Source organism: Prinia subflava, chromosome 14 (genome assembly GCF_021018805.1).
Source record: "Prinia subflava isolate CZ2003 ecotype Zambia chromosome 14, Cam_Psub_1.2, whole genome shotgun sequence".
Lineage (NCBI taxonomy): Eukaryota > Metazoa > Chordata > Aves > Passeriformes > Cisticolidae > Prinia > Prinia subflava.
Window position 1 is genome coordinate 14,360,067 of NC_086260.1, and position 19,416 is coordinate 14,379,482.

Below are 19,416 nucleotides of genomic sequence, written 5' to 3' on the forward strand. Positions count from 1 at the left end.
ACATGAAAACTGCTACAGAAATCCCCACAAATGCCAAATATCTTTCTATGCTATGTCTTAGGGCCCATTTAATTCATACAATTCAAAAATGAGCACAACATGCTATCAAAAGCACTTAAAAAAACCCAGAAACCCAAGCCCAGCATTATGATGAGGCACCATATTTATTGCACACCAATGGAATATCCTTGCTCAGCTCATCAGTGTCCACAAAAAGCCCCAAACATGGGAATTCTGTGGGCCAGCTCTGCAAGCTCAGCCAGAATGTGAATGAGAAGAGGTGTTTGGAGCATCTCCTCTTGTGCCACCACCCCCCAGGCTGAACACTTGTCACAGTGCCATGTGCTGCCAGGTACCCAGCAATTTGTTGCAAAGCAGAGAGATGGATGCTCAGTAACCCTCCTGAACTAATTTTTCTCACTCTCTGGAAGCAATTTTCTAGGCCATCTATCTGGGAATGTCACCTTCCTAATGGGAAGCAAATAACTGCTGCCTCCTCCAGCTCCAGGAGAACACAGCTGAGCTTTATTTTCTTTTTATTAACAATCTACAGCAGTGATGGCACAGGAAAAATGGATTTTATTCAAGCCTTTAATCAACACTTGATGAGAATTACGTGCTTTCCCTCTTTAAGTGTAGCTCTGTGGCTTTTTTCTTTATACTAAAATGGATATGTTTTGCTTTAAACTGGTGAGTTTGATGCTTGAAATTAAGGTAACACCCCAGAAGTTTAACATAGGTGAATAGCAGGGGGAAAACTTTGAGCCGTGAGAAACCTGCCAGGGAGAAGGTGGTTCCATTATTGGAAATGTCTTTTTTATTTGCCTCACTACAAATGTTTCCATTAAAACAAGGAAAACATAAAACAAGCTGAGATGTCCCCAGCTGGATCAAGGTTTCACAGAAATTGAGAGAAACCCCAGTGAGCACTGAACCTTTCTGGGTCCTGTGACTGGGAAGACTGAGTGAAATATTCAAAATACTATCTCACTTCGATGAATTTTTAAAACAAAATGGAAAAGATAATATCAGCACCAACATTTCTTGAAAAAAAAAAAATGCTGAGCCTAATGCAAGACCACTGAGCAGCACTGCCCTGCTCATGCAGAGCTCCTGGAGGAGAGCTCCGGGAGCAGGGAATAGAGGAGAAAATTCCCTTCCACGCCCTCCACTATCCCTGGCCCTTGGTTGGGAAGAGGAGGGAGAGAAGTAGGGAGCAGGCAGAGTAGTATATATATATTATATTTTATGTATTTAATATATTTTATGTATTATATAACTATAGTACATTATAAATTATATATATAATATATTAGATATATTATCTATATATCTATATATATTATCTATATTATCTATATATTATCTATATATATTATCTAATATATATATTAGAGATATATATTATTTATATTAGATATAATAGCTATATCTACTATATTATAGATATTAGATATAGTAGATATATGAGATCTATTTCTTACCTGCCACAGAGAATCCCAAGGCAGCTCCTCATCCACAAGAAGCTGTCACAACTTTGGGACCAAACCCCCTCTCAGCCCCATCAACCACGAGTCCGCAGAACCCTGCGCTGGCTCCTTCCCAAAATTATTTTTCTATTCCCCAATTAAATTCGCTTCCCCAGGGGCTGGTGCACCTCCCGAGCAGCAGCAGAGCTGTGTCCCCACAGCAGCGCTGGGCTCTGGAAGCTTCCGTGACCCTTTTGGATTCCAGGCTGGGAACACCGCGGCCTCGCGCGGCTGCCGTGTTCCTGAAGGAACTGAAAGTGTTCCTCGGCTGCATTCACCCACCCATGCCGGGAGCCCTTCCCTCTCCTCCCGGGAGGGAAATTCCGAAGGGTTGGAAGCCAAAAACCGCTGCCATTGTTGAGGCCTCAGAAAGGCCCGGCCGAGGGGAGGCGGCGCCGGGCCCGTGGCTCCTCCAGCCCCGCGACGGGAGGATGGAGGAACAGAAACTCCCCTTGGGAACATTAACCTTGGAAAGGGAAGCCTTGCAAAGGCTGAGGATTGTCCCAAAACAAATCCTGACCTATATAATCCAATAGTTTTTGTGTACTGAGGCGTGAGCAGATACTACTCCGCTGCTTTAAGTGAACAGGCCCGGCGCCAAAGCTATCAATGGAATTATATCTGCCTGTGCTGCTGGGAAGTTCTGCTCTTTGCACAGCATTCACTGAGGTGTAAAATGAGGACTTTATGTTACTTGCTTGGACTCATTTCAAAAGCAATTGCTGCACCTGTTCATACCAAGGCATAAAGTTCTTTTTTTTTGTCACCAGAGCTCAACACCACAAAACCCGGATTGAAATAATAACACTGTCTTTTATATTACTCCACATTTCTTTATTCTTAACTAATCACCTCCTTTTCAAAATGGATTTTTGCCAAAGAAATCAAAATAAAAATGTGTTTCTGCCCATTAGACAATAAGCAATTACTTGGCTCTTCAGAATGAGAGAAATCTTTCTGTATTGCACAATATTGAGTTGGAACAACACATCCCAGCTCCTCTGGAGCTTTGTCTTCCAGGTATTAACCAGGCAATGGGGACTCCTCAAGGATAATGCACATTATAGTTCATTCCATACCCCCTGAGTACAATGAAATACCAAAACAAGTCAGATTTCTCCACAGAAAAAATCTCAGTTCTTATCTGCATGGCCCAGATTGAGGGAAGAGTTCTCCCCTGTGAATGAGCACTAAGCCAACACAAAGCAGCAAAGGACCTACTCCAAATATCCTGCCAGACTGCAGGGATTGTGCAAACGGGGGCCTTGGCTCTGGAAAGCAGTGAATATCCTCAGCCTCCACTGGGAGCCCGTGTTCCTTTGAAGAAAAAAGGAATTTGGCTAAAGGGAGCAAATTTTAACCTAATCAAACAAACAGCACACCACGGTGTAAAGTTATTCCAGTAAGGAGAGCAATCTTCATCACCCTGGGGTTACAAACATCTACGTGCTTGGAAGGAGCAGAGAAAGTGAGAGGTGTGCATAATTCATTGATTTATTGCCATTTGTCTATAAGCCAGTCAAATGCAGACCAACAGCCAAACCCAGCTCGCACATGGATGAGCCTGATGACCTCCAGAGGCTCTTCCCAAATTTTCTGAGGTGCACCATGAATTTTGGAGGTGTCCATCACCTCTAAAGGTGGCCCAGAGATCCTGGGGGAAGCCAGGCCCATGGAGGCAGCTGCTGTGAATGAAGCTTTCCATCAGGGAAGGCAGAATAAATCCTCCTGCCTTTACTTATTTATTTGTTTATTTATTTATTAATAGAGCAAATAGACTCCAAATAGTGTTTCTTCTCAGTACAAACATTGGCTAAAGTGCCTCCCACCAGCTGAGGCTGCATTCAGATACCTCCAATTTTGCACTTCCATCATTCCCAGCTTCAAACCACAGGACCTTTTATGTTTTGTTACCAACACAAATATCAAACTCTCCCAATAATCCTGAAGGGATAACAACACTCAGGGCAAAATTGGCAGGCTGCTTAAGAAGGCAAAAACCTCGCCACATTTCAGCAGGGCCCAGGGTATTTGCACATTTTTATAGTGTCCTGTTTCTTCAGGTTTGTTCAGGGTAAGAAAACTTGTGCAATTCACAGCAATTCACCGCCTAACTCAATGAGAGACAAGGAGGAAACTGAGGCAAGCTGGCTTCTCTTGAGCCATGGAAGCACTTGTGGGTATCAAGGGGTAAAATTGAGAAAAAAACCACCTGTGGGAGCATTATTGTTTTAAAACATTATATGGGCAATGGGAATATCACATAGCAAATATTTATATGCAATTCAGAATGTGTTGATAAAAGATCACCATTGGATTATGTTAAATAATGTGGCTGAATGTTTTAAAAATAAACACATGCATTGCAGTGGGATTGAGGTGTCTGTCTTCCTTAGACTCCTAAGAGAAATTAAAAAACCCTATGCTGACTGATTAATGCCTAGTTTGGGTCAGAAATACCAGGTTTGATTAAGTTTTGTTCTAATGGCTGGCTCGGACCAGGGAGGGAAAGATGTGGATGGGGGCAGGAGAGAGGTCACAGCTGCCTATTACATCCACAAATAGCAAGACCATTTTTAAGATCCATGGGGCCAGAGCTCGGAGCCTTTTATTAGCCAAGAAATTCCCATTTCCTGCGAGTGCTCCCCACAAGACAGCGCCGCACACCTCGCATAACCCAGCTCTGAACACAACCCCTGAGTCTCACTCTTCCAGCTCCATCTCTATTATGCACCACATCCTCCAGTGCTTTCAGCAGCTCTTTTTAGGGCTCATCACAGCAAAGAGATGACAAAGTGTCAGCTCCCAGCTCCCCTTGAAGATCCCCCCTCCGTGCCGAGATGCCAATCTGAGATCCCACAAGCCAAGGCACGCTCGTGTTCTATCACATGTCAGGAGCTAGAAACAACAGCCTGGAGGGTGCCTCTCCCCCCCTCCGCCCCTGTAAACAAAGGAACTCTTTATTCCTGGAGTAGTAGATCTCGCAGGGAAGCTGTGAATCCCGGCTGCTACATGGCACAGAGAACTCCTGCTCCTGCTAAGCGAAACTCCTACAGATAAACCGTGGTGGTGCTGGAGGCATTTATTGTGAGGCAGTTTAGACACCCTCACACGCAATTCCTTCTGTGCGTTCCAGAGTGATTCCAGTGATGGGGTTTCACTCTGGTTTTAAGGAAGCTGCCACCTTACACCAACAAAATATAGAGCCTTGTTTTAAATTGGACGGAGGTTATTTTAATTTGCTGCTCCAGAACTGGAAACATTTTGTGGAAGCAGCAGTGACATTAAGGAGCTGGATTAAAACTGTAAGGAGAATAAATGGAAGCAGCATTCTTTTGTGATTCCCATCCTCCAGAGAGAACAATAACCAATTCAGTTTTCCTGAGGAAAATAAGGACCCTCCCACACAAAAACTCACAGCAGCCCAGCTGCCGCCCAGTCCACATTTTATGCTCCCCATCACCATCCAAAAGCACAGAACTGCATTGTCCACTGCTGGAAGGGGACCCAGGCCAGTGGAGCTGTGGCTTTCTGCAAAGACCCCATTTCTCTCTCTTCCAGCTCCAAGAGCTTCCTCTCATTTCCAGGAGCTGTTTCCAACCCTCCATCTTGAAGGCAGCAACACCATGGAGAAAAAAACTGCTGTACAACAAACATTTCAGCTCAGAATAAAGCTTAGAACAACTCCTTGTGATCAATCCATGCACAAACACAGCAAATGCCTTTAAAAAATAATAAACAGACAAAGCAGTGTGATCTTAAGCAGCCCAACCCAGCAGAAAAGACAAGGGGATGTGGCAAATCCACAGGCTGGCTTCCCATAGGAGCCATCCCAGCATCGTCACTGCAAACACGAGCCCAGCAGAAGGGATGGCATCGTGGAATTCTCCTTCCAGCAGCCCCTCTGTGCAGGAATGCATGGACCCAGCCCTGACGAGCAGAACGAGTTGCAGACAGATTTATTTTGATTTCACTCCCAAGACAGGCTGCCACACGTGCCAGATGCCAAGCAGAGTCATCTCTCGTGTCCCAGCGCTGCTTCTTAAACAACAATTCTTAGGGGTTTTGCTCTTTGCCTGGTTTGTTTGGGGTCTTTCAGATGCTTAAAGCATTCTGCAGAATTGTTTTTTGCCTGTTTATGCTCCTAATCCAGAAAGCATTGGGCAGACTGAGGTACTGCAAGCTGAGGTTGTTCCCTGCTGCTGCTCAAACTCTTCAGCTGCAAATTCCTCTCTTGGTCCCAGCTCCCAAACCCTGCACCCTCTGGGGAGGGCTGGGTTACGAGGACTTCTTGTTGCCAAAAATTAGCACAGCAAGTGGAATAAAATGGTGCAAAAACAATGCCCAGCCTTTGGCTCCTTGGCCATTCCTTAATCCCAGAGGATGCAAGAGGGAGCACCCGCTCCTCCAGGACAAGCAGCAAATATTTCTGCACTGCTGCTCCCACTGCTGCCAAAACCTCCTGTGACCAGCCAAGGCAGGCAGGGAGGGTGGCCTTGGTGGCTCCCATCTGCTTCCCAAGGAAGATAATGCTGGATCCCCTCATTGTGGCCGTTCCTCTGCAGATTTATTATTTCTGTGTGTCCCTGTCCCCAAGGGAAGTGCCACTGACACATCTCTGGGCACTTAGAGCAATTTTTCCTCAGTCTGCACACCTCGGTCACCCCCAGGGAGAAACCTGCCCAGAAACCTGCCCAGAAACCTGCCCCCTTTTATTCTGCTTGCTTTATAACTGTTTATTATCACCAGTGTGGTCTTTAGATTGTCTGCACGGATGGTGGAAGCAGCTAATTTTGACATGAGCTCAATTAATCCTCACAATAGATTGTGGCCAAAATTAATCCACGTGAGCTTTGGAGGGAGTCTGACTAGAAAGAATTTCAAACAAGATCTGTGCCTGCTGTAAAAAGGCAGATTACTGCCCTGCCCCTCCATCTCACCTCTAACATCAGCACATCTATAAATGAAAATAATTCACCTGTGGCCACAACACACCTGGATTTTAGCCACCAGGTACTCACATTTTTACCTGCTGTGCCTCAGGCACCTCTCAGCAATCCTTTTTATAACCTCTTGAAGCAAATCCCAACACAAGCAGCTCTGTCCTTGCAATGCAATTCTGTTGAGGTTTTCTAGAACTTCAAAAATGACCAAAGGAAAATTTAGCGGTCTCATGACAGGAAAAACAATCTCTTGAAGGGTTTGCTCAGAAAGTGTGTGTTCCTTGGAAATAGAACAGCTTTTGTGTTGCCCAGAAGACAAGGCAGCAAGTTCTTATATAAAGAACAAAAGGAACTAAATGGAGTTGCCTTTCTACCACTGTCAGTGCTGGCACAGATGTGAGCTGCACATAATAGTGCTTGTGGCTTTTTAAAAATAGACTTTAAAAAACTATCTAGGAAATTTTGGGACCTATTTAAAGGCCCACCTAAGCATTTTTCATTTGTACATATTTGTCCATTACCAAACCACTCTGGAGAAGATATACAGGCTCCTGTAAGATAAAAGACATTCTTGGAGGATTTTCATTTGAACCTTCCCCGTCCCAAAGACATTACCTCCATCAGCTACCCATTTATTTTTATGTCATCTGCATAAAGACAGGAGCAGGCTGTGGTGCTGAAGCTCAATTTTCAATATGAAAAGGTATAAAGCTGTAATAAATCCCACCAGTCACCGTTCAGCTCCCTTCTGTGGGAGGAATCACACTGAGACAAATCCAAATGTTCCACGGCCTCTCCAAATTGCTTCTGAACGATGTCCTTGAGCACCTCCGATTCTTTATTATTTCCATCAAACCCAATTTCCACTGGGACTACCCCAGCAGTTTATCATCACTCTATAAACCTGTCAAGAGCCTTGGAGACCCCTGGCAACAGCTTTTGTCACTCCAGCGCCTCCTTGGAAGCTCCTGTTGTATAAAAGCAGAACCATCCTCCTGCTCAGTGGAAATTGATATCCTCGGAGGGGCTGAATGCAAATGTGGAGAGCAATCTTCCCCCAGCCCTGCCAGCGTGGCTGGGAGGCGCAGCCATCCCTCTGCTCCTCCAGCCAGCCGTGAGGATGCAATCCCACCACGTGCCCATGCACTGGCACAGAGCTGCCTCCTCTGGGAGGCTGCTGTGAGCACTTCCAGAGGGAATTGTGAGGGATAAACCACAGCCAGCCCCTTTGTTGGTGTCTGAGGTCCGGCTGAACGCTGCCTGTGCTCCTCAGGGTGTGGCCCAAGGTGCCAGGGCCACATTCACAAGCAGGGCAGACTCCTGGTGACCTATCCAAGCCACTGCCCTTTCCAAGGTACACACTTGGCTCCCTTCCCTGCTGTCCTCTCCAGGAATATTCCTTCTCATTCCCCTCTCAGCACCACAGGCTGATCACTGGGACAATTCTGTGTTCAAGCCAGCAAGCAGAGCTTTTGTGGGTTTGGGTTTTTTTCTCACACCTGCTCTCCTAAAACTCGGCCAGCCACAGGGAGATAATTCACTGTACAATGCCAGTTTTAGTGCAGTGAACAGGGTGGAATCACAGGATGTTGTGCACCACAGCCCAGCAGTCAGCAAGAGCTCTCAGGTCAGAGGAGCTCAGCCAGGAGAGGTCACCTGAGGGCTCAGGTGGAAGGTGAGCATTTGGTGACTGGGAGGTTCTCCATGGAACAGCACCAGATTCCCTGTCTTTCATGTGGTTTGGTATTTATCCCCTCAAAGTCTACTTTTTCAGAAAAACAGCGTTTGAGAAGATATCACAGAGTAATCACAGTCTCTGGTTTTATCAAATTTAGCACCATTTTGGTATGGAAAACTCCTAGGTGCAGAGCAATAGGCTGACATACATCAACCCCATAAAACCCCATAAACCCCCCAAAACCCCATAAAACCCCCACAGACACGCAGCCAGGCTGCTGTGTGTGGTTATAGACATTTCTGCTTGTCCCCACACCTAAAGCTGAGCTTTCTTTAAGGTGCTGCTAGCCCAGGACTAGCCCAGATAAGCCAAGGACAAAGGAGTGACAATCCATGGCAGTGCCACTGCTGCAGGTTGGCCCAGAACGACATTGTCACCTCGTTATGCTGACAACCACTCCCAGCTGGGTGCACAGCCCAGACCAGAGGAAAAACCCAGCTGACATTCAGTCTGTTCACTTCGAGCTGGACTGAGAAACTTCATAACCCCAGAAATCCCCTCAAACACTGCCAGGTGAGGGCAGGAGCCTCCCTGCCACAGGAAAAAGGGAGGAAATGCGGAGTACACCCATTTTCACACACACAGGTGATGGTGGGGTGTGGATTTGCACATTTACAGGCAAACCAGCTGGCAGAAATCCCAATCCTGCTGTGCACAGCAGCTGCACATGGAGGGAGGGATCACTGCACACGTGAGGCGCTGCTCCACCACCAGTCGGGTTTTGCTCAGGCAGAATTCTTACTGATATCTAAAGCCATGCCTAATGTCCAAGCTCATTAATTACTTCACTTCCTATATACAAAATATATTTTGTTTCTAGAAAAGACTAAGATTTTCACCCATAAAATTATTACATAAACTCGGAAAACATTAAAGCATTACCAAAAAACACCAAAAAATCCCAGTGAACCAAAAAAACCCCAATGGCTTTAATTAAACATATCAAAGTCCACTAGGGTGTTTAGGTGCTCTAAAATATCACTTTCTGTACGTTACAGGGCAAGTGACCTGGTTATCAAAAGATGTCTTAAATGATATCTCAGTTTGTCCTGGCTGTACAAAATCCCCGAGAAGTCCAGAGGAGCTGATCCAGTACAACCAGGTTTTGGGATTGTCAATAAAACTGGAACTCTGCTGGGATGTGGTGGCAGGATTGAAACCCAAACCAGCAGGAGAGGATAAATGGAATGGCTCTCTGAGCACCACACTGGACATGACCTGCGCTGAAGAACAAAGTCACACAAACCTGCAAACCGTGCCCAGAGGGCACAACAGCCTCGAATTTCTAAATCTGTCCTCCCAGACACATTTCGGACAAAGAACACCTCAGACACTTTTTAAGTTCACCATCTCTGCCCCAAGAAAAGCAGCTGATTGGAGCTGAAAACCTCTCTAATTCACAGAAAACCTCTCTAATTCACATCCCCTAAAGGTCCAGTACTTTTAAGGTTGATCCAGACAACACCGGAAGGTCCAAACAGCACAAGGCAGGTATGAAAAACACAGATTATTTCCCTGCTAAGGTCAATAATTACACAACATTTTCTCTAACAGGCGGCCGATTGCCAGCAACCCTGCTGAAGGCAAGCAAGAGTTTGTGGCATCAGCCTTCCCAGGGGGCAGACATGAGAAGGACAGGAATTTAATTTGCATTACCTCATCTGCACAGTCCTCCTGAGCAGCAGTGGGCCCAGCTGCCTCTTGCCAAGTCAATAAAGCACTGAGAAAGTTTTGCTGGTTTTTGTCACTGAGGATCTGGGCTAGAGGAGCAACAATCAGAGTTTCTTTGTCATTCCAGGAGCCAGAAGTTCAGGCTGTGAAATTACAGCAGAACCAGTCCTGCTTTGTTCATTTTTATGCAAGAATCCCAGCCTCACCTAGAAACAGGACCAAGAGTGATCCTGCTCGCAGAGAATTCCTCCAAGTTAAAACCTGCATGCTTTTCCAAATGAAAACCTTCACGTTTCACCTTGCTCCAATTGAAAACTTTCATGTTTTACTTTCCCCTAAATGAAAACCTTCATGTTTTGCTTTCCCCCAAGATAAAACCTTCATGCTTTACCTTGTCCCAAATGAAAACCTTCGTGGTTTATTTTCCCCTAAATGAAAACCTTCGTGTTTTACTTTCCCCTAAATGAAAACCTTCATGTTTTGCCTTCCCCCAGCTTGGGGAAATGGCCAGTACTGCCATAATAATAATGTTTGGCTGCCAATGAGTCGATGTTTCTTAATCCCACTGTTTTGCCCAGTCCTGCCACTCCTTAGACTCGTCCTTGGCAAGCTGGGACAAAAATGAATTTTCAGTGCTAGCAAGAGGAGCAATGAAGGGACACAGAGGGAACTGTGACACTGTGCAGGTGTCCAGGTGCCAACCACCACAAGAAACATTCCACAGGTGAAAGTTCAGCTTCCTGGGGCCTTTTATTGTCACTTTTATTGTCCCCTGGAGCCCCTCAGCTCCAGCTCTTCATTAACTCCAGCCCAACACGCAGTGCTCTGTGAGCTCCACCAGGAAAGGCTGTGACCCTGAGAATTGTCCCCAGGAATTCCTGTCCCCATCCCGTGCAGAAGCCAGCTCTGCTCAGAGGAGGAAATTCTCCCTGGCCCCAGCCCAGCGGATGAGCTGCTCTGCCTTGCCAGGTGGGACACCAGGCACAAAGCCCAGCGCTTCCAAGGAATCCAGGAAATCTCAAATCAATATTCAGCACAGATCCCCGCACCACAGCAGCCACATTATCTTGTGTGGCACATGCACCGTTCCCATGGCAACCAGCATCCTTCATCCAACTCCATTATTTCGGCTGTTTGAGGCTCTCAGAATCTCTGGTGCCCAAGCCACGGCTCAGAGCTACTTTGTGCTAATCAGCCTCAAGAACAGAGACAAGAAAAAAAGAAGAAAATGCAGCAAAGTCTGGTTTTTCTAATCTATCAGCAACATGGAAAGGAAGAAGTGGCATGGGAAATACATTTCCAGCAGCTGAGGGGAAGGGACTCTTATGTAACCACCTTCATTAGGCGAGACTAATGTGCTGCAAATCCACTCCAGCCTTTTAATTCCACAAATTTCACAGCCTGCTCAGCCAGTTTGTTCACCAGGAACGGCTTTGTAAGAGGTGTTAGGAAATAAAAATCTCCCTGCACATCTATTGTGGCATTAATGCCTCTATAATTGATATCACACAGGTCTTTATTTTGAAAAAGGGCTCAGCTTGTCAGCACCAGCAGCACGGTCCAGGAAAATAATTTGATTTTGACCTTTTTATGATGTCTGCTATTAAAGTTTTGAAGGGCTATTATAAAAATCTATAATCTTTATAGTATAATCTATATTTGCTTGATATAAACTGTCCCTAGACACCTTAAGCAAGCTCCACCAATAACACAATTCCTTTTTTTTTTTTTTTTCTTTTTTGGCATTTAAGCATTTCCACATCAAAGCATTACAGAAACCTCATTATGCTTAATACAAAGTTTCTCTTAGTCACCAACCAGGGAATTTCAGGCAGAAAATAAATAACCTCAATTATTAAAGCGACCCTTGACAAATCATCCCTAAGTTGCCAGCCCGGGGTTTATCCCTGGGAAATACACATGGGTCAGTAGGAACACACACAAATGCTTTGAAGTTGGAGGGTTTGAACGCTCCTAAAAAGAGCTGTTGAAATAAATAAATAAGGCACCGTGGCAGAAAATGTCCTTACAAGTGACAAAGGAGACTGACAGGCTGCTGAGTTAAGCTGAGCTTAAATGTGCTCAGCGCAGGTTGGGAAGAGCAGGAATGCTCTGAGCGTCCTGAGCAGCGTCTCTGACAGCCACATTCCCTGCCAGGGCAGCTCTGGGCTCCTCTGGAGGTGAGCAAGGCCTGAACCAAGCTGGGTCATGCCCACTGGGAGCAGGGAGGTGGAGGAAGGAGCTGTGTCCCTCTCACCATCCCCATCCCTCCCCAGAGCACCCAGGCAGCACCAAATCCCAATTTCCTGGCTTCTCATGGATCCAAACCGTGCAGGAACAGGGCTGGCTGAGCTGGGGGCCATCCCCTTTCCTCTGCAGCCCCAAAACAAACGTTCCACCCCGAGCAGAGCCCAGGAGGGGTCCTGTCCTGGCGGGTGCTGCTCTTCCAGGCTGGAGAGCTGACATCACAACTTTCAAACAGAAGCAATAAACACTGAAACCCCAGAAAACAAGACCCCAAAAAAGCCCTTTTACCACTGGCTCATGAATGTGTCAAGCACTGAGGGAAAGCAAGTGCACCACGAGAGGTTTGAGCTGCTGCCAGGGGTCGTGGCTGGGTTCAGGGCACAACCCCAGTGCCCTGCTGGTGCCCCAGCCCTGCAGCCAGGCTGCCCCTCTGCCTGCCCAGCCCGGGGCAGCAGGGACAGCCGTGGTGCCCGTGCCAGCGTGGAGCTCCCATCAGATGGCAGCGGTTTTCTGGGACAGAGCTGGAATTTTGCTCGTGTTCCACAGCCAGCGAAATCAGCGCAATTAAATTCGGGCCGTTTGTACCATTTAAACCCGCAGAGAAGCTTAATGTATTTAATCATATAGATTCCTTCCATTAAATAATTTGCCAGAGGAAAAGGTGTGGAATTTTCCAGCCATGCTTTCCCTTGGGAATGTGCATCACAAGCGTGCAGGGCTCCCTTTTTCCTGCTCGTGGGATGGAGAAACTCTGTTGATGGCCCAAACTGCTCTTCCTTTTTGTGTGCTCCAACCCAGGGATGGCTGTTTACTTCCAGGCTCTGTCACCCTCCTGTACGAGACCAGCAAGGCATGCTAAAATGGGAATAAATGGGGAAAAATGGGGGAAAATGGGGGAAAAAATGGGGGAAAAATAATGGGGGAAAATAATGGGGGAAAATAATGGGGGAAAATAATGGGGGAAAATAATGGGAAAAAATGGAGAAAAAATGGGGAAAAAATGGGGAAAAAATGGGGGGAAAATGAGGGAAAATGGGGGGGAAATGGGGAAAAATGGGGAAAAATGGGGGGAAAATGGGGAAAAATGGGGAAAAATGGGGGGAAATGGGGGGGAAATGGGGGGGAAATGGGGGGAAATGGGGGGAAATGGGGGGGAAATGGGGGGGAAATGGGGGGGAAATGGGGGGGAAATGGGGGAAATGGGGGGAAATGGGGGGAAATGGGGGGAAATGGGGGGAATGGGGGGGAAATGGGGGGAAATGGGGGAAATGGGGGGGAAATGGGGGAAATGGGGGGGAAATGGGGGGGAAATGGGGAAGAAAATGGGGAAGAAAATGGGGAAGAAAATGGGGAAGAAAATGGGGAAGAAAATGGGGAAGAAAATGGGGAAGAAAATGGAGAAAAATGGAGAAAAATGGGGGAAAATGGGGGAAAACGGGGGAAAATGGGGGGAAATGGGAATAAAACGGGAATAAAACGGGAATAAAATGGGATTGGGAGCTGAAGGAAGCAGCACACGCAGCTGAGGAAGATGACATTGTGTTACCCTGAAGCCCATCTGCTAAGCCAGAGAGGATCTAGCACACAAGAGCAGCAGGATCCTTGAGGAATGATATCTTTTTTCAGAGATGTTCAAACCCCGTTCAAATAATCCCAGTTAATTTTAATTTCGGAAGGTTAGATAGTCCTCAGAATTTTCTCTAATTGCATATTCCTCAGAATAGACTCCTCTGGTTGCTCTGTAATCAAATCATAATTAAAGCATCTGTGTCGTTTTATTCATCCCTTCCTGCTATTTGTAGCGTTTACAGAAGGCAACAAAGATGCAGAATGCAAAATTTCCAGCAGCCAGGCTGGGTGGCAGCAGGGCAATAATGGGGATCTGTGGCTGTCTCAGTCTCCTTAGGCTTTCACTGGCCTTTAAAAACAACCCAGGAGGGGAAGAACAGCAAACAGTGCCCCCCTTGTTGTGGCCACGGCTGGGGGCCGTGCTTTATTCCCGGGATCCTTGTTTTTAAGCAGCTGCCTCCTTTCATCCCAGCTCCTCTGGGCAAACGGGCCTGGGGGAGGCAGGGGGGGCTGGAATGGAGGGAGGTGTTAAACAGCGACATCACCTCGGCACAGGGGAGAGGTCTCTCTTTGGGCACCTTGGGTGTTGTCAGATGAGTCTCCTCTCATCCAGGGAAAAAAAAAAAAGTCTCCAGATGAGTCTCCACTGCTTTCCAGCCAGGAAAACAACCCCAAACTCAAGCAACCAACAGCAAAATGATTCCCTGAGCTTTATCCCAGAACTCAGAGAAACTGCTTGGATTGTTGGTGGTACCCTTTGCCTTCCAGAGCGTCTTAGAAATCAAATTTCAGGTGCAAAGTGTTCCCATAAACTTTTCACTTCACTGTTGTGAAGTGATGAAAACACTGAGTAAACCTCTGGGAAAAGATTCTGCAGCTTGAGTTTTGTCTGCTGTACTTCAAAAAGATAGGGGGAAAAGAATCCCAATTTTTTGCACAAGCAGAGTTTAGAATCAGACTGGGATAATTTCCTTAGGAATTTGTAGTTTATGTTAAAAGGAATACAGAGACTGATAAATGAAAGCATCAGTTTTTCCAAAGAAAATTTTGTGATGTATTTAGGCACCACTAACACAGCTTTGACTTCCATCCTAGATTTTAGTCTTGTTACACAATTTTGTAACCCTGCAGAATGAACTTCAGCTGTGTAGGCATCACTTGATAAACTCCTGAATACCCTAAAAAGTATTAAAAGTACTGATTTTTCACTGTATGTTTTTCATTGTAGCATCACCCTCATGAAACATTAAAATAATTGTTATTTTGCACAGAAAAGATTCCATTTACACTGAGGTTACTCTGAGCACTTCAGACTAAAATCAGCACTGACTTTGCTCTCAACATCACTTTCCTTCCAAAATATAACTTACAGATAAAGATCAAAACTGGAATTAAATCAAAATTTCCCAGCTTAACAATTCAATGTAGGAATCATTTTTAAATAACTTCTATTTTTGGGCAACGAATCCTTTCAGAACCGGCTGTGAGTGGAAAAGAAATTTTGGAAAACCTGACACCTCAGGTTACTTAATTTCGGTCTTGAATAGAATTTTCATAGCTATTGGATAATGTTAGCTACAAGATCTGGGGTGATTTTATTCATTTCAGGGGGTGCTTTATTTCATTGGGATTGCTGCAGATCACTGGGATGGGATTGCTGCAGATATTTGGGATTGCTGCAGATCTCTGGGATTATTATTTTACTTTATTTCCTAGTTTCTAAGGGACAAATCCTGTCCATGTTCCGTCAGATTTTTCTCCATCAATAAAGAAGACCCAGCTGCAGATGAATTCACTTATCACACTACACATTTCAAATAACTGCCAGTCTTGCCCTGATAAAAGGCTCACACGAGTGGTCTGGGAAGCTGTTACAGATTTTATTTTCCCCTGAAAGATCTCCATTTAAGAAGTAAATCCAATAACCCAGCTGGTGTCTCGTTCTATCCCCACGCAGAGCTGAGGACGGGAGCAGAAGCCGGGGCTGAAACGCTGCCTCTCCTCACCCTGACAGTCACAGCACTGGAAGCAGGGGGGAAAAACCTCCCAGGCAGGTTCTGAAGCAGATTGATTGCTGTTCAAAAACCTAAAAAGTGAATTTCTCATTGCTACTGGCACAACCAGAGACCCAGCTGCCTGGTCTGGGCTCCGCTGAGGCTCTGCACGGACCGAGCCCGTGTGTGTGTGTGTGAGCTCTGCCCTGATGTGACCATGGCTCTGTCCCTTTCTGTCACCTGCTCAGAGAGGTCAGGGATGCTGCAGCATCACCCCTGCCCTGCCAGCTCGGAGGTGCTCTGCTTTATGTAACCAAATGTGTCACCACATCCCAGGCACAGCCATGCAAATGTCACAGCTGACCCCCTGACGTGCACTTGGAAGGCACAGATTTATCCCCAAGTCCAAACTCATCTCTCGTCTCCAGCGTTCAAGGCAGGCAGGAGTTAGAAGAAATCATGGTAAGTAGAAAATCCTAAGATAACTTGAAAAGAAATTGTCACCAAGGATTCTCTTCAGAGATAATATTTTTTTTCCAAATCACTTGTTCGTAGTTGAGTCATCCCAGAGAGAATCTAAAGCTTGTGGAGATTTGTCACTGCGTGTAGTACGAGGAGTGCAGAACTCTCACAGATTATTTAGAAATTTCCCTTTTGCATCTGGAGCTTGGATTGCACTTGCAGGGTGAACAGATTCAAACACACAGCCAAAAACATCCTCCCCCACCACCTTCCCACTCGTTCCCACTCCTCATGTTCAATTACTACTCTGGTAGACTTAATGGTGCCATCAACGCTGCCGAGTTCTTGAGCAGGAATAAAATCAGCAATCAGTGCCTTCAGTAAATACACGAACACCAGCTCATCCACGCTAACAAATCATTGTTTACTTCTGAAATATGTTTTAGCAACCCACGATATTTATCAAGCAAGGGAGGCTGGTCTGTGCAGCCTCTGAGTGCTCTGAGACAGGCACAGCTTTTCGCTTTACCAAACAGAACTGCACGTTGCACAAAACAAAAGGAAATTTCTACATTTCTCCCTTTTCCACGTGTGAAGCAGGGAGCTTTGCACACCTAAAACACACACTGCCCTGTCTGGAGCCTTTCAAACTCGCTGTCTGTGCAGAAATTCATGATCACAAAGCTGGTGAGGAGGCAAAACATCTAAAATTCACCCAGACCGTGCCCACCTGGACGCACACGACAAAAACCAACAGTAAAAAGCAGCAGTCCCTGCTGATCATCAGCAAATGACACCGTTTGTGCCTTTAGACTCAGAAGAAACCAAACCCATCTGTTCTGTACACATTCCACACGCTTTAAGGATTTAAAACTCTCTCACAAGGAGTTCCCTGCGATGACAGCGTTGCTATTAACATCCTTCAAACTTACCAATTATGCTGCCTAATTAGAAAGATAAATAAATTCTGAGCTGTCTTCAGTACCGTTCAATAGCATTCTTAACGTGGCAACTCCTGACAGATTTCCTGCATTTACCATTAGAACTGCAATTTATTGTGGCAGCTGAAGCTGCTCCTGCTTGCTCGGTGCCCCCTGCAGCACTCCAGCATTCAGACTCGCACTCATTTAGTGACTTGATCCTCTTTGAAACCCGAGCCACTCTCGCACCTGCACGCGAATTTAAGTAAGTCCGAGTTTTAAATCGCTGCCCTCCGCAGCCAGAACTCCGCGTTTGAAACACGAGCTGCCAAGTTCCTCAGCTTTTGACAAGACCAGGAGCGGCCACTGTCCCTTTAATGTTCCACCTCATCTCCAAAAGAAACGTCTTTTTACTAGAGCTCAGTGTGATTCATTGGAATTTGCCAGGCAGGTCAGGAAATCCCCTGAAGCAGAGGAAGAATATTAAGGAGATGGGACATGTATATCAAATCTCATTACTGTTCTCTTGTGAGAATCAATCAGGTGAAAGGATGTGATGATGTCATTATGACATCATTGACTTTGGGATTAGCAATTCAGAGCTACTTAGCAACCGGAGCCGTCCAATGCAGAAGTGAGAGACCCAGTGGAAGATGTTATCATCTGACCCACTTACTGCAAGAGAAATATTTGTCAACCCCGGTTTCGAGACTTTACAAGAGATGCAAAAACTTGCGGACAGCCTTGTTTCGAGTGCAGAATATTCGAAATAAAACGTCCCCTCTGAAGCTTTCCCATTAATATCCAAGCGTATTCTCTACCCCATGACAGCTCATATCCATGTTCCCTCTCTGTCATCTTCTTCCTCACCTTCCCACAAATCTAAACCCTAAAAATGAGCAAAGAAAAGCCTTGTGCTAAACAGACTTTATTATTTTAAGGACTACAAGCTCTAGCAGAAACTCAAACCTCGAATAGTCAAGGGAGACTAATATAATTGCATCAAAACGCAAGCTTAGAGAGCATGCTTATTTCATTAAAGTCAGCTGAAAATATCCAGTTGATGAGCTCCGGTATCCGTCAGAAATTCCAACCAAAATAAAATAGACAAAGCTTTGTGCATGAAAAAAGAATTGGTCACGCTACTTCTGTGGCTATTTCTGGGACCTGAAAGGGTTTGATGCCCGGAATCTATGGCTGACCTGATTTTCTTTAAAGTTCACTCGTCTCCCTTGAAAATACAGTTTTGAACGAGTTCTAAAGCAACGGAGCGAGGCTCTGAGATGCACTGAAATTCTGACTAAAGCTTTGAACCCATTACCGACAAGCCCGGAGCGGAGCTGGGCTGACACTCCGTGCTCGGCAGCCGCGCTCCGCCACGGGCGAGCGGAGCATCGGGACGCGTTCGGGGAGCAAACGAAAGAAAATAAACCACTCCGCCTTCTGCAAAGAACTTTTATTATCGGGGCGAGGCCAGTCCGGCTTTCCACGGCTCCGAGAGCCCCGCGCTGCCGGGAGCGCCCGCCGAGCCCCGGAGCCCGCAGCGCCGGCTCTGCCGCCGGCACGGAGCGCACGGGCACCGGCCGAGGCTCCGCGGGTGCGGGCGCGGCTGCCCGAGCCCCCGAGCCCCGGCTCGGCGCCTTCCCGAGCTCCGGCAGCCGGCAACAGGCGGCCGGTCCCGGGGGGGAGCGATGCTCCGAGGAGACGCCGGCTCAGCCTCCCTCCCCCGGGGGCTGCCGCGTCCCCCTCCGCGCCCCGGCAGCGTCCCCGCATCCCTGAGCATCCCCGCATCCCCTAGCATCCCCACATCCCGCAGCATCCCCGCATCCCCGAGCATCCCCGCAGCATCCCGCGTTTCCCCGCGGGGCACGGCGGGGCTCGGGGACGGGCCGGACTCCGCACAGCCTACCTGCCGCCACGGCCGAGGAGGAGGAGGAGGAAGAGGAACTGGAGGTGCCGCTGCCGCCGCCGCCGCCCGTCCCGAGCCACCGGCGCTGCCCTCCCCGAGCGATTTTAATGTTCATTTAAAGCTCGGCGCCCGCCGCTCCGCCGCGCCCTCCCCGCACGGCAGCGCCCGCTCGGGCTGGGGGCCGGGCCCGCACCGCCCCCGCCCGCCCCCGGACCGCCCCTCGGGACCGGCGGGTCCCCTCGGGGGTGGCAGACCCCCCTCGGGACCGGCGGGTCCCCTCGGTATCCTCCCTGGGGCTGATGGATCGCCTTGGGGCCAGCAGTTCCCCCTCAGGGTTGATGGATGTTTTCGGGGCTGGTGGGTCCCCTTGGGGATGCCAAATCCCCCTCGGGCCCCGCGGGTCCCCTTGGGGCTGGTGTCCGGGCCAGGTGTCC

At 47.3% G+C, this 19,416-nt stretch overlaps 1 protein-coding gene across 4 annotated transcripts in view; it reads right to left on the reverse strand.

Annotated features, from left to right (window-relative positions):
- The window catches only part of SLC6A1 (solute carrier family 6 member 1), a 60,608-nt gene extending 41,487 nt beyond the window's left edge, over window positions 1-19,121 (reverse strand). For 2 of the 4 annotated variants that reach the window (XM_063411589.1, XM_063411590.1), the window contains exon 1: window positions 1,485-1,805. The gene's annotated coding sequence lies outside the window, so the exon portion shown is untranslated. The other 2 variants (XM_063411591.1, XM_063411592.1) reach the window with 2 other exon arrangements.
- Between the last annotated feature and the right edge of the window lie 295 nt (window positions 19,122-19,416).